The sequence below is a fragment of the Hippopotamus amphibius genome, chromosome 9 (assembly GCF_030028045.1).
Source record: "Hippopotamus amphibius kiboko isolate mHipAmp2 chromosome 9, mHipAmp2.hap2, whole genome shotgun sequence".
Taxonomy (NCBI): domain Eukaryota; kingdom Metazoa; phylum Chordata; class Mammalia; order Artiodactyla; family Hippopotamidae; genus Hippopotamus; species Hippopotamus amphibius.
Window position 1 is genome coordinate 120,574,548 of NC_080194.1, and position 14,908 is coordinate 120,589,455.

The following is a 14,908-nucleotide window of genomic DNA, read 5'->3' on the forward strand; positions in this document are numbered from 1 at the left end:
TCTTGAATTTGGCAAGTGCCTTTTCTGTATCAATTAATACCATCATGTGATTTTTCTTCTTTAGCCTGCCAATAAGGTAGATTATGTTGTTTGATTTTTAAATATTGAACAGCCTTGCTTCCTTGGAATAAACCCTACTTGGTCCTGGTGTATAATTATTTTTATATATTGCTAAATTCTATAGTTTATTTTTCTAGCCAAAGTTTAGAACTTTTTTTTTATTTTTTTATGTATTTTTTTAAATTTTTTTTTATTTTTTGGGGGGTACACCAAGTTCAATCAGCTGTTTTTATACACATATCCCCGTATTCCCTCCCTTCCTTAACTCCCCCACCCTCGAGTCCCCCCCACCCTCCCTGCCCCAGTCCTCTAAGGCATCTTCCATCCTTGAGTTGGACTCCCTTTGTTATACAACAACTTCCCACTGACTATCTATTCTACAGTTGGTAGTATATGTATGTCTGTGCTACTCTCTCGCTTTGTCTCAGTTTCCCCTTCACCCCCTGCCCCCTCCCATACCTCGAGTTCTCCAGTCCATTCTCTGTATCTGCATCCTTGTTCTTGTCACTGCGTTCATCAGTACCACTTTTAGATTCCGTATATGTGAGTTAGCATACAATATTTGTCCTTCTCTTTCTGACTGACTTCACTCTGTATGACAGATTGTAGTTCTATCCACCTCATTACATACAGCTCCATCTCATCCCTTTTTGTAGCTTAGTAATATTCCATTGTGTATATATGCCACATCTTCTTTATCCATTCATTTGTTGATGGGCATTTAGGTGGCTTCCATGTTCTGGCTATTGTACATAGTGCTGCAGTAAACATTATGGTACAAGTTTCTTTTGGGATTATGGTTTTCTTTGGGTATATGCCCAGGAGTGGGATGACTGGGTCATATGGTAGTTCTATTTGTAGTTTTTTAAGGAACCTCCAAATTGTTTTCCATAGTGGCTGTACCAACTTACATTCCCACCAACAGTGCAGGAGAGTTCCCTTTTCTCCACACCCTCTCCAACATTTATTGTTTCCAGATTTTGTGATGATGGCCATTCTGATCGGTGTGAGGTGATACCTCATTGTGGCTTTGACTTGCATTTCTCTGATGATGAGTGATGTTGAGCATCTTTTCATGTGTTTGTTGGCCATCTGTATGTCTTCTTTGGAGAAATGTCTATTTAGGTCTTCTGCCCATTTGTGGATTGGGTTATTTGCTTTTTTGGTATGAAGCTGCATGAGCTGCTTGTATATTTTGGAGGTTAATCCTTTGTCCGTAGTTTCATAGGCAATTATTTTTTCCCATTCTGAGGGTTGCCTTCTAGTCTTGTTTATGGTTTCTTTCGCTGTGCAAAAGCTTTTAAGTTTCATGAGGTCCCATTTGTTTATTCTCGATTTTATTTCCATGATTCTAGGAGGTGGGTCAAAAAGGATCTTGCTTTGATGTATGTCATAGAGTGTTCTGCCTATGTTTTCCTCTAGGAGTTTTATAGTGTCTGGCCTTACATGTAGGTCTTTAATCCATTTGGAGTTTATTTTTGTGTATGGTGTTAGGAAGTGTTCTAATTTCATTCTTTTACATGTTGCTGTCCAATTTTCCCAGCACCACTTATTGAAGAGGCTGTCTTTTTTCCATTGTATACTCATGCCTCCTTTGTCAAAGATAAGGTGCCCATATGTGTTTGGGCTTACTTCTGAGTTCTCTATTCTATTCCATTGATCTTCCTTTCTATTTTTGTGCCAGTACCATACTGTCTTGATCACTATGGCCTTGTAGTATAGTTTGAAGTCAGGAAGCCTGATTCCACCAACTCCATTTTTCCTTCTCAAGATTGCTTTGGCTATTCGGGGTCTTTTGCGTTTCCATACAAATCGTAAGATTTCTTGCTCTAGTTCTGTGAAAAATGCCATTGGTAATTTGATCGGGATTGCATTGAATCTGTAAATTGCTTTGGGTAATACAGTCATTTTCACGATGTTGATTCTTCCAATCCAGGAACATGGTATGTCCCTCCATCTGTTTGTGTCGTCTTTGATTTCTTTCATCAATGTCTTAAAGTTTTCTGCATACAGGTCTTTTGCCTCCTTAGGCAGGTTCATTCCTAGGTATTTTATTCTTTTTGTTGCAATGGTGAATGGGAGAGTTTCCTTAATTTCTCTTTCTGCTCTTCCGTTGTTAGTGTATAGGAATGCAAGAGATTTCTGTGCATTAATTTTGTATCCTGCTACTTTACTAAACTCATCAATTAGAGCTAGCAGTTTTCTGGTAGAGTCTTCAGGGTTTTCTATATATAATATCATGTCATCTGCAAAGAGTGACAATTTTACTTCTTCTTTTCCAATTTGTATTCCTCTTATTTCTTTTTCTTCTCTGATTGCTGTGGCTAAAACTTCCAAAACTATGTTGAATAATAATGGTGAGAGTGGACACCCTTATCTTGTTCCTGTTCTTAGAGGGAATTCTTTCAGTTTTTCCCCATTGAGAACGATGTTGGCTTTTGGTTTTTCATATACGGCTTTTATTATGTTGAGGTAATTTCCTTCTATGCCCATTTTCTGGAGAGCTTTTATCATAAATGGATGTTGAACTTTGTCAAAAGCTTTTTCTGCATCTATTGAAATGATCATATGGTTTTTATCCCTCAAGTTGTTGATATGATGTATCACGTTGATTGATTTGCGTATATTGAAGAATCCTTGCATCCCAGGGATAAACCCCACTTGATCATGGTGTATGATTTTTTTAATGTGCTGTTGGAGTCTGTTAGCTAGTATTTTGTTGAGGATTTTTGCATCTATATTCATCAGTGATATTGGTCTGTAGTTTTCTTTTTTTGTGACATCTTTGCCTGGTTTTGGTATCAGGGTGATGGTAGCCTCGTAGAATGAGTTTGGGAGTGTTCCGCCTTCTGCAATATTTTGGAAGAGTTTGAGAAGGATAGGTGTTAGCTCTTCTTGAAATGTTTGATAGAATTCACCCATGAACCCATCTGGTCCTGGGCTTTTGTGTGTTGGGAGATTTTTAATCACTGCCTCAATTTCCATACTTGTGATTGGTCTGTTCATGGTTTCTATTTCTTCCTGGTTCAGTCTTGGAAGATTGTATTTTTCTAAGAATGTATCCATTTCTTCCAGGTTATCCAATTGATTGGCATATAGTTGCTTGTAGTAGTCTCTCATGATGTTTTGTATTTCTGAGGTGTCCGTTGTTACTTCTCCTTTTTCATTTCTAATTCTGTTGATTTGCATCTTCTCCCTTTTTTTCTTGATGAGTCTGGCTAATGGTTTATCAATTTTGTTAATCTTCTCAGAGAACCAGCTTTTAGTTTTATTTATTTTTGCTATGGTTTTCTTCCTTTCTTTTTCATTTATTTCTGCTCTGATCTTTATGATTTCTTTCCTTCTGCTCACTTTGGGGTTTCTTTGTTCTTCTTTCTCTAGTTGTTTTAGGTGTAAGGTTAGGTTGTTTATTTGATATTTTTCTTGTTTCTTGAGGTAGGACTGTATTGCTATAAATTTCCCTCTTAGAAATGCTTTTGCTGCGTCCCATAGGTTTTGGATTGTTGTGTTTTCGTTGTCATTTGTTTCTAGATATTTTTTGATTTCCTCTTTGATTTCTGTAGTGATTCCTTGGTTGTTTAAGAGTGAATTGTTTAGCCTCCATGTGTTTGTATTTTTTGCAGTTTTTTTCCTGTAATTGATATCTAGTCTCATGGCGTTGTGGTCTGAGAAGATGCTTGCTATGATTTCAATTTTCTTGAATTTGCTGAGGTTTGATTTGTGACCCAAGATGTGATCTATCCTGGAAAATGTTCCATGTGCACTTGAGAAGAAAGTGTAGTCTGTCGTTTTTGGATGGAATGTCCTATAAATATCAATTAAGTCAAGATGATCTAATGTGTCATTTAAAGCTTGTGTGTCTTTATTTATTTTCTGTTTGGATGATCTGTCCATTGATGTAAGTGGGGTGTTCAAGTCTCCCACTATTATTGTGTTACTGTCGATGTTGCCTTTTATAGCTCTTAGCATTTGCCTTATGTATTGAGGTGCTCCTATATTGGGAGCGTAGATATTTACCATTGTGATATGTTCTTCTTGAATGGATCCCTTGATCATTAGGTAGTGTCCTTCCTTGTCTCTTTTAATAGTCTTTACTTTCAAGTCTAATTTGTCTGATATGAGTATTGCTACTCCAGCTTTCTTTTGACTTCCATTTGCATGGAATATCTTTTTCCATCCCTTTCCTTTCAGTCTATATGTATCCCTTGGTCTGAAGTGGGTTTCTTGTAGGCAGCATATAGAAGGGTCTTGTTTTTGTGTCCATTCAGCCAGTCTGTGTCTTTTGGTTGGAGCATTTAATCCATTTACATTTAAAGTGATTATTGACATGTGTGTTCCAATTCCCATTTTCTTAATTGTTTTGGGTTTATATTTGTAGGTGTTTTCCTTTTCTTGTGTTTCCTACTTAGAGAAGTTCCTTTAGCACTTGTAAGGCTGGTTTGGTGGTGCTGAATTCTCTTAACTTTTGCTTGTCTGGAAAGCTCTTGATTTCTCCGTCAAATCTGAATGAGATTCTTGCTGGGTAGAGTATTCTTGGCTGTAGGTTTCTCTCTTTCAGGACTTTCAGTATATCCTGCCATTCCCTTCTGGCCTGCAGAGTTTCTGTAGAAAGGTCAGCTGTTATCCTTATGGGTTTTCCCTTATATGTTGTTTGTTGCTTTTCTCTTGCTGCTTTTAATATTTTTTCTTTGTGTTTAATTGTCATTAGTTTGATTAATATGTGTCTTGGTGTATTTCTCCTTGGGTTTCTTCTGTATGGGACTCTCTGTGCTTCTTGGACTTGGTTAATTATTTCCTTTCCCATGTTGGAAAAGTTTTCCACTATAACCTCTTCAAATATTTTCTCAGACCCTTTCTTGTTTTCTTCTTCTTCTGGGATGCTTATAATTTGAATGTTGGTATGCTTAATGTTATCACTGAGGTCTCTGAGACTGTCTTCTATTCTTTTTATTCTTTTTTTCTTTTTCCTGTTCTGTGGCATTTATTTCCCCCATTCTATCTTCCAACTCACTTATTCGTTCTTCTGCCTCAGTCATTCTGCTGGTTATAGCATCTAGAGTATTTTTAATTTCAGTTATTTTGTTATCCATTGCTGTTTGTTTTTCTGAGTTCTTATGAACTGTTTCTTGTACTTTCTCCATTTTGTTATCGAGATTTTGTATCATTTTTACTATCATTACTCTGAATTCTTTTCCAGGCATTTTTCCTATTTCCTCCTCATTTATTTGGTCTTGTGGGTTTTTTTCCTGCTCCTTTGCCTGCATGGTGTTTCTTTGTTTCCTCATGGTTGTCCAAACTTTTGGGGTTGCTTGTCCTGGCGATAGAGGTGTTTATAGACGACTCTCCAAGCCTCAGACTAATGTCCAAGTATTGGATTAAGCAAATATTAAATCGGCTATGTCGGGCTCCCCACAGTCCTTTCTGGTGTCCGAGGCTGTCTGCTGGTGTTCAGCTGGTTCTCTGTGGGAATTACTGCGTCCTTCCGTGTATTCCCAATGCATCTGTGGAGAGGGATGCACTCCAGGTCTCTCTACTTTGCCGCCATATTTTCCTCCCTAGAACTTTTTTTAAAAAACTTTTTTTAAACATTTTTACTTGTTTATGTATTAATTTACATTTGGCTGCATTGGATCTTCATTGCTGTACATGGGCTTTCTCTAGTTGTGGCAAGCAGCGGCTACTCTTCATTGCAGTGTGCGGGCTGCTTATTGCTGTGACTTCTCTTGTTGTGGAGCATGGGCTCTAGGCACACAGGCTTCAGTAGTTGTGGCAGTCAGGCTCAGTAGGTGTGGCTCACAGGCTCTAGAGAGCAGGCTCAGTAGTTGTGTTGCATGGGCTTAGTTGGTCCACGGCACGTGGGATCTTCCTGGACCAGGGCTCAAACCCATGTTCCCTGCATTGGCAGGTGGATTCTTAACCACTGCACCACCAGGGAAATCCCTAGAACTTTTTAACCATTCATTCTTGGAGTAATTTTTCAGCCCTGCCCTAGCTTTCTTGACTTCTGAGATTCTGATGATACAAATGTTACATTTTGTGTGTGTGTGATAGTCCCTCAGGTCTCTGGGGTCCTGATTTTTTTTTATAATTATATGTTTCAGGTGTACAGCATTATAATTCAACATCTGTATACACTACAGAGTGATCACTACCACAAGACTGGTTACCATCCATCAACACAGAGTTGACTCCTTTTGCGTTTCACCCACCCTAAACCCCCTTACCCTCTGGTAACCACTATTTTGTTCTCTGCATCTATGAGTTTGTTTTCATTTATTTTATTTGTTTGTTTGTTTTATATTCCACATATGAGGGAAATCATATGGTATGTGTATTTCTCTCTCTGCCTTATTTTACTTAGTATAATACCCTTAAGGTCAATCAGTGTTGTCACAAATGACAGGATTTCATTCCTTTTTATGGCTGAGTAGTATTCCATTTACAACACACACACACACACACACACACACACACACAGAGAGAGAGAGAGAGAGAGAGAGAGAGACAAGGACAGAGATTTATCCATTATCTGTTATCTTCATCTGTTTCTCTGTCAGTGGGCACTTAGGTTGTTTCCATATTTTGTTTATTGTAAATAATGCTGCAGTGAACATAAGGGTACATATATCTTTTCAAATTAGTGCTTTTATGTTCTTCAGATAAATACCCAGAAGCGGAATAGCTGGGTCATATGGTAGTTCTATTCTTAATTTTTTGAAGGATCTCCATACTGTTTTCTATAGGGCTGCACCAATCCCCACCAACTGTGTGTGTATGAGGGTTCCCTTTTCTCCACATCCTCTCCAACATTTGTTATTTCTTGTCATTTTTATAAATAGCCATTCTAATAGGTGTGAAGTGATATCTTTTTTTGGTTTTGATTTGAATTTACCTGAAAATCAGTGATGTTGAACAGCTTTTCACATTATTGTTAGCCATTTCTATGTCTTCTTTGGAAAAATGTCTATTCAGATTCTGTACCCATTTTTAACCTAGTTGTTTGTTTTTTTGTCATTGGGTTATATGAGTTATTTATATATTTTGGATTTTAGCACTTGTCAGATATAATATTTGTAAATATCTTCTTCCATTTAGTAGTTTGCCTTTTCATTTTGATAATGGATTCCTTCATTGTGCAGAACCTTTTTAGTAGTTTGCCTTTTCAGTTTGATAGTGGATTCCTTCACTGTGCAGAAGCTATTTTTTTTTCTTTTGTTTCCCTTGATTTGGAGTTAGAGCCACAAAGACATCACTGACACCCATGTCAATGTGTCTTTTTGTCTAGAAATTTTATCATTTCAGGTATTACATTCAAGTCTTTAATCCCTTTTAAACTTTTGTATATGATGTATGATAGCGGTCTAATTTTATTCTTTTGCATGTGGCTGTCCAGTTTTCCCAGCACCATTTATTGAAGAGACTGTCCTTTCACCATAATATGTTCTTTGCTCCTTCATTGTAAATTAATTGTCCATATATGTGTAGGTATATTTCTGGGCTCTCAGTTCTATTCCATTGTCTGTTTTTGTGCCAGTACCATACTGTTTTTATTACTATGATTTGTGGTATAGTTTGATCAGAGAGTGTGATACCTTGAGCTTTTTCCTTCTTCAGATTATTTTGGTTAGTATTCTTTTGTGGTTCCATGTATATTTTAGAATTATTTATTCTAGTTCTGTGAAATATGCCATTGGCATGTTGATAGGGATTGCACTGAATCTGTAGATTGCTTTGGGTAATATAGACATTTAAACAATATTATTTTTACATCCCATGAGCATGGTATACCTTTGCCTTTCTTTCTATCTTCTATTTCTTTCAACAATGTCATATTTTTCAGTGTACAGGTTTTTCACCTCCATTATATTTATTACTAGGTATTTTATTTTATTTGATGCAAATGTGAGATTTTTTTTCTTAATTTCTCTTTCTAATAGTTTATTTATAAGTGTATACATACCACCAATTTTTATATACTGATTTTGTATTCTGCAACTTTACTGAATTTGTTTATTAGTTCTAATTGTTTCTCTGCTGAGTCTTTAGAGTTTTCTCTATATAGGATCATGTCATCTGCAAATAATGATAGTTTTACTTTTTCCTTTCTGATTTGAATGAATTTTATTCCTTTTACTTGCCTAATTGCTGGGACTAGGACTTCAAATATTATGTTGAATAAAAGTGATGAGAATGGGCATCTTTCTCTTAGAGAGAAAGCTTTCAGATTTTCACTATTGAGTATGATGTTGGCTGTGGGCTTGTCATATATAACCTTTATTATGTTGAACTATGTTCCCTTTATACCCACTTTGATGAGAGTTTTAATCATAAATGAATGTTTAATTTTGTTAAATGCTTTTCCTGCATCTATTGAGATGATCATATGATTTTGTCTTCACTTTGTTAAGGTGATGTATCATGTTGATTGATTTGCTGATGATGAACCATCTTAGCATCCCTGAAATAAATCCCACTTGATCCTGGTGTATGATCCTTCTAATGTTTTGTTGGATTTAGTTTACTATATATTTTACTACTATACTTTTCGTTTACTAATACATTTAGTTGACTAATATATTTATTTTTGCCTATGTTTTTTCATCAAGGATATTGGCCTGTAGTTATGTGATGTCCTTGTCTTTTTTCCTTATTTTTGTTTTTGCGTTTTTTGCTTTTTTTTGTTTTTTGGGAGTTTTTTAATTTTTTTTCTTTTTTCTTGTTTTTTGTCTTTTGTTTTTGGGGGTTTTTTGGTTTTGGGTTTTTTTGTTTTCTGGTTTGTTGTTTGGTTTTGTTGTTGTTGTTGTTCTTTATGTTTTGTTTTTTTGCTTTGTTTTGTTTTTTGTGTTTTTGTTTTGTTTGTTTTTTGGGTTTTTTTTTTTTTTTTTTTTTTTTTTTCTCTTTTTTTGTTGGTGTCCTTGTCTGGTTTTGGTATCAGGGTAATACTGACTTCATAAAAAGTGTTTGAAATATTTCCCTCCTCTTCAATTTTTTGCAGCAGTTTGAGAAGCATAGATAGTAACTCTTTAAAAATTTGGTAGAATTCATCTCTGAAGTCATCTGGTCCTGGACTTTTGTTTATTGGGAGCTTTTTGATTACTGTTTCATTAAGAAATTATTAGTAGTAATTGGTCCATTCAGATTTTCTATTAATTCATGATTCAGTCTTAGAAGATTATGTTCCTAGAAATTTGTATATTTTTCTATGTTATCTAATAGGTTGGCTTATAATTGTTCATAGTATTTTCTTACAATTGTTTGTATTTCTGTTGTCTCTGTTGTAACCTCTCTTTTGTTCTGATTTTATTTATTTGAGCCCTCTCTCTCTTTATCTTGGTTAGTCTAGCTAATGGCTTGTCAATTTTGTTTTTTCTATTATTATTATGTTTTAGTCTCTATTTCATTTTTTCCCTCTCTAATCTTTCTTATTTCCTTCTTTCTACTATATTGGGCTTCATTTGTTTGTCTTTTTCTAGTTCCTTTAGGTGTGAATTAAGATTGTTTATTTAGTATTTTTCTTGTTTCTTGATGTAGGCTTGTGTTATTATGGACTTCCCTCTCTGAACCATTTTTGCTGTATCTCATAAATTTTGGTATATTGTATTTCTGTTCTAATTTGTCTCTAGGTATTTTTTAATTTCTTTGATGACCCAGTGGTTACTCAGTAGCATGTTATTTAAATTCCACATTTTTGATGTGGATTTTTTTTTTCTCATTTTCTCCTTGTGATTGATTTCTTGTTTCATATCACCATGGTCAGAGAAGATGCTTGATGGTTTCAGCCTTCATGAATTTGCTGAGACTTGTTTTGTGACCTAAGATGTAATCTACCCTGAAGAATGCTCCATGTGCACCTGAGAAAAATGTATATCCTGCTACCTTTGGGTGGAATGTTCTGTATATATCTATTAAGTCCATTTGTATAAAGTGTTGTTTATTGATTTTCAGTCTGAATGATCTGGCCATTGATATAAGTGGGGTAGTAAAGGCCCCTACTATTACTGTATTGCTTCCAATTTCTCCCTTTAAGTTCATTAATATTTGCTTTATGTATCTTGGTGCTTTTATGTTGGACCCATATATATTTATAAATGTTATATTTTCTTGTTGAATTGGTCACTTTATCATTATGTAATGCTCTTTTTGTCTTCTATTACAGTCTTTGAAACAATTTTGTATGATATGAGTATAGATATTCTAGCCTTTCATTTCCATTTATGTGGAATATCTTTTTCCACCTCTTCACTTTCAGTCTGTGTCTCCTTTTTTCTGAAGTGAATCCCTGGTAGGCAGCATATTGATGGGTATTTTGTTTTTGTTTTTGTTTTTTAATCCATTCAGCAACTCTATGTCTTTTGATCAGTGAATTTAGTCCATTTACATTCAAAGTAATTTTTAATACTTATGTGCTTATTGCCATTTTGTTAATTGTTTTCTGGCTCTTTTTGTTGCTCCTCTCTGTTCCTTTTTTCTCCTTCTCTCTACCCTTGTGTTTTCATGGTCTTCGTTAGTGTTATATTTAGTTTCCTTTTTCATTTTCTTTTGTGTATTTACTTTGTTTTCTCCTTGTGGTTACCATGAGGTTCACACATAACATCCTATTAAATAGCAGTCTATTTTAAGATGATAGCAACTTAAATTTTAACACATTCCAAAGCTTTATCTTTTTACTCCACACCCCAACATTTTATACTTTTGGTGATACATTTTTCATCTTTTTATTTTATGTATTACTTAACTAATTATTTTAATTTTAGTTCGTTTTCCTACTTTTATCTTTCACCGTTTATGCTTCCTTTATAGGTAGTTCATTCACTATCTTTTTTATACATTTACATTTTACAGTGAAATTTTTACTTTCATATGTTTTCTAATTATTAATTAGTGCCATTTCTTTTCAGTTTAAAGAAGTTCCTTTGACATTTCTTGTAGTGTCAGTTTAGTTTAGTTTTTGCTTACCTGAGAAACTCTTAATCTATCCTTCAACTTTTTTTTCTTTAAGAAGTTTTTTTGGGATACAATTGACATACAATAAACTGTATATATTTAAAGTGTACAGTTTCATATTTTTTTTCTTATTAGTAATGTATATATGGCAATCCCAATCTCCCAATTCATCCACCCCTGCTTTCCCCACTTGGTGTCCATATGTTTGTTCTCTATATCTGTGTCTCTATTTCTGCCTTGCAAACAGGTTGATTTGTACCATTTTTCTATATTCCGCATATATGTGTTAATACACAATATTTGTTTTTCTCTTTCTGACTCACTTCACTCTGTATGACAGTCTCTAGGTCCATCCATGTCTCTACACATGTCCCAATTTTGTTCCTTTTTACAGCTGAGTAATATTCCACTGTATATATGTACCACATCTTCTTTATCCATTCATCTGTTGATGGACATTTAGGCTGCTTCCATGTCCTGGCTATTGTAAATACCACTGAAATGAACATTGGAGTGCATGTGTCTTTTTGAATGATGGTGTTCTCTGGGTATATGCCCAGGAGTGGGATTGCTGGGTCATCTGGTAACTCTATTTTTAGTTTTGCAAGGAACCTCCATACTGTTCTCCATAGTGGCTGTATCAACTTACATTCCCACCAGCAGTGCAAGAGCATTCCCTTTTCTCCACACCCTCTCCAGCATTTATTATTTGTAGATTTTCTGATGATGCCCATTCTAACCAGTGTGAGGTGATACCTCATTGTCGTTTTGATTTGCATTTCTCTAAGAATTAGTGATGTTGAGCAGCTTTTCATGTGCCTCGTGGCCATCCATATGTCTTCTTTGGACAAATGCCTGTTTAGGTCTTCTGCCCATTTTTTGATTGGGTTGTTTGTTTTGTTGATATTGAGCTGGATGAATTGTTTATATATTTTGGAGATTAATCCTTTGTCTGTTGATTGGTTTGCAAATATTTTCTCCCACTCTGAGGGTTGTCTTTTCATCTTGCTTATAGTTTCCTTTGCTGTGCAGAAGCTTTGAAGTTTCATTAGGTCCCACTTATTTATTTTTGTTTATATTTCCATTTTTCTAGGGGGTGGATCAAAATAGATCTTACTGTGATTTATGTCGAAGAGTGTTCTTCCTATGTTTTCCTCTAGGAGTTTTATAGTGTCTGGCCTTACATTTAGGTCTTTAATCCATTTTGGGTTTATTTTTGTGTATAATGTTAAGGAGTGTTCTAATTTCATTCTTTTACATGTAGCTGTCCAGTTTTCCCAGCACCACTTATTGAAGAGGCCCCCTTTTCTCCATTGTATATCCTTGCCTCCTTTGTCATAGATTAGTTGACTGTAGTTTATCTGTGGGCTTTCTATCCTGTTCTATTGATCCATATTTCTGTTTTTGTGCCAGTACCATACTGTCTTGATCACTGTAGCCTTGAAGTATAGCCTGAAGTCAGGAAAGCTGATTCCACCAACTCCATCTTTACTTCTCAAGATTGCTTTGGCTATTCGGGGTCTTTTGTGTTTCCATACAAATCATAAAATTTCTTGTTCTAGTTCTGTGGAAAATGCCATTGGTAATTTGATAGGGATTGCATTGAATCTGAAAATTACTTTGGGTAGTATAGTCATTTTCACAATGTTGATTCTTCCAATCCAAGAACATGGTATGTCCCTCCATCTGTTTGTGTCATCTTTGATTTCTTTCATTAGTGTCTTATAGTTTTCTGAGTACAGGTCTTTTACCTCCTTGGTTAGGTTTATTCCTAGGTATTTTATTCTTTTTGTTGCAATGGTGAGTGGGATTGTTTCCTTAATTTCTCTTTCTGATCTTTCATTGTTAGTGTATAGAAATGCAAGAGATTTCTGTGTGTTAATTTTGTATCCTTCAACTTTACCAAATTCATTGATTAGTTCCACAGGTAGATATTTCTTCACCAGAAACATTATTAGTTCCTAAAAGATCTCACCAAAGGTAAGGAAATCCTTAAGTGATTGCAGTCATATTTAAAACTACATTTTCCTAATTAAACTGGATGAGTCAATATCCAGTTAATTAATTTCTACTTTGAGAAATTAATCAATTGATACATTCTATTTCTCCTATCTTCCTTCCTCTAGCCCCTTGATTTTTATAAGTTATATTATTGTTATGTTTTGAGACATGCGCATTCTATTCTGTAACCACAGCTTCCTCAATTATCAAGCAATAGTTTGTCAGCAATTGCCAACTGGGGACAGTTGTGCCCAAGGGGAATGTTGATCAATGCCAGGAGGCATTTTGGGTTGTCATACCTTGGAGGAGGGGAAGCAGTGCTATTGGCATCTAGTAGATGGAGAACAGGGATGCTGCTAAACATGTTACAAGGCACAAGATGTCCTCTACAATGAAGAATTAATTATCTGACCCCAAACACGGGTGCTAAGTCTGAGAAACCCTGATCAAATATGTAAGTGGATTCAGTGCTCACCAATTGTCCTTTTCAAACAGCTTCTCCTTCTTTGTATTCTTTAAAGTTTTTCTTCTTTAGCTGAATTTAACATCTAGGAGTATTTTCTTCTTCACAAGCGCTTGTAATGACTATTCTCTTGCTTAGCTGATAATACCTTTCTATTGACTTTGTATGGAGAACAACTTAGCTAGGTGTAAATTTCTTGTGTTAAATTCTATTTCCCTTGGAAAACCATAGACCTAGTTCCACTGTCATGTGGCATTAAATATTACTTTGGAGAAGCTCAAGGTCAGCCAAGTTCATTTCTTCTGGTAGGTGCCTGTTATATAATGATTTTTTAAAAAATTACAGAATAGAACTGGCCTTAGTTCCTGGTTCCTAAATCTTTGGAAACTCCTGGAATTTCCTGAGTGATAGGAGTGCCTTTGTTACTCGTGAATCCCTTAAGTTACACCTGAATTTATGCTAGCAAGACTCAGAATGAGGGGTCTGGTTACCGTAAAGATCAATAATGTGATTACAGAGTTGAAGTTTTGAACCAGTCCAACCTCTGGGGAGGGAAGCAGGGCTGGAGATTCAGTTCAGTCATGTAGCTAATAATTCAATGAATCATGCCTACATAATGAAACCCCATCACAAACCTGGTGAACCTTCCTGGTTGATGAACAGAACTATGTGCTGAGAGGGTGACATGCTCTGATTCCACAGGGAGAAGGCACAGAAATTCTGCATTTGGGACTCTCCCAGGCTTTACCCTATGTTTCTCTTTGTTTTGCTTGTCCTGATCTATATCTTTTATAATAAAACTGTAGTCATAAATATAGCACTTTTCTGAATTATGTTAATTTTTCTAGTGAATTAAGAAATATAAGAGGTTTGTGGGACACCCTGATTTTGTAGTCAGTTAGTCAGAGGTCTGGGTGGTGTGGAGACCCTGAAACTTGCAACTAGCATGGCAATAACTTCTGGAATCCACTAAAATATTCAGTCTATTAACTTGAACATCTCCTCCTTCATGCCCTCACTTACATTTTGCCCATCTTGGGTCCTAGATACTACTCAGTTCCTTTATACTACTCTCTCTCACCATACTCACTTGGCAAAACCCAGCTTTCTGCCAACCTCCAGATAGCTCTCTGACTATTTTGTGCCTGCACAAGAGCAGCTTAACATGGTTCTGAAGAAATGTGTTTTGGATGTTGATGATACTTGCTGATAGACTTTAAAAGTCTAAGTGGGCCCTCCTTGCTGCCTGGAAGCCCCACTACATTTCTGTAGTTGGAGATAACCATTTCATACCTTCCCCTGTTTCTTTAAACCCCTGCCTCTCTTTCCTTCCTCTTATTTCACTGAGATTTCTAAGTAGTCAGAAGACAATGTCCTCAACTTCCAACCAATACTCCTGCAACTCTGCCCATACCTTCTGCATTCCTTCCTGTGAAGATG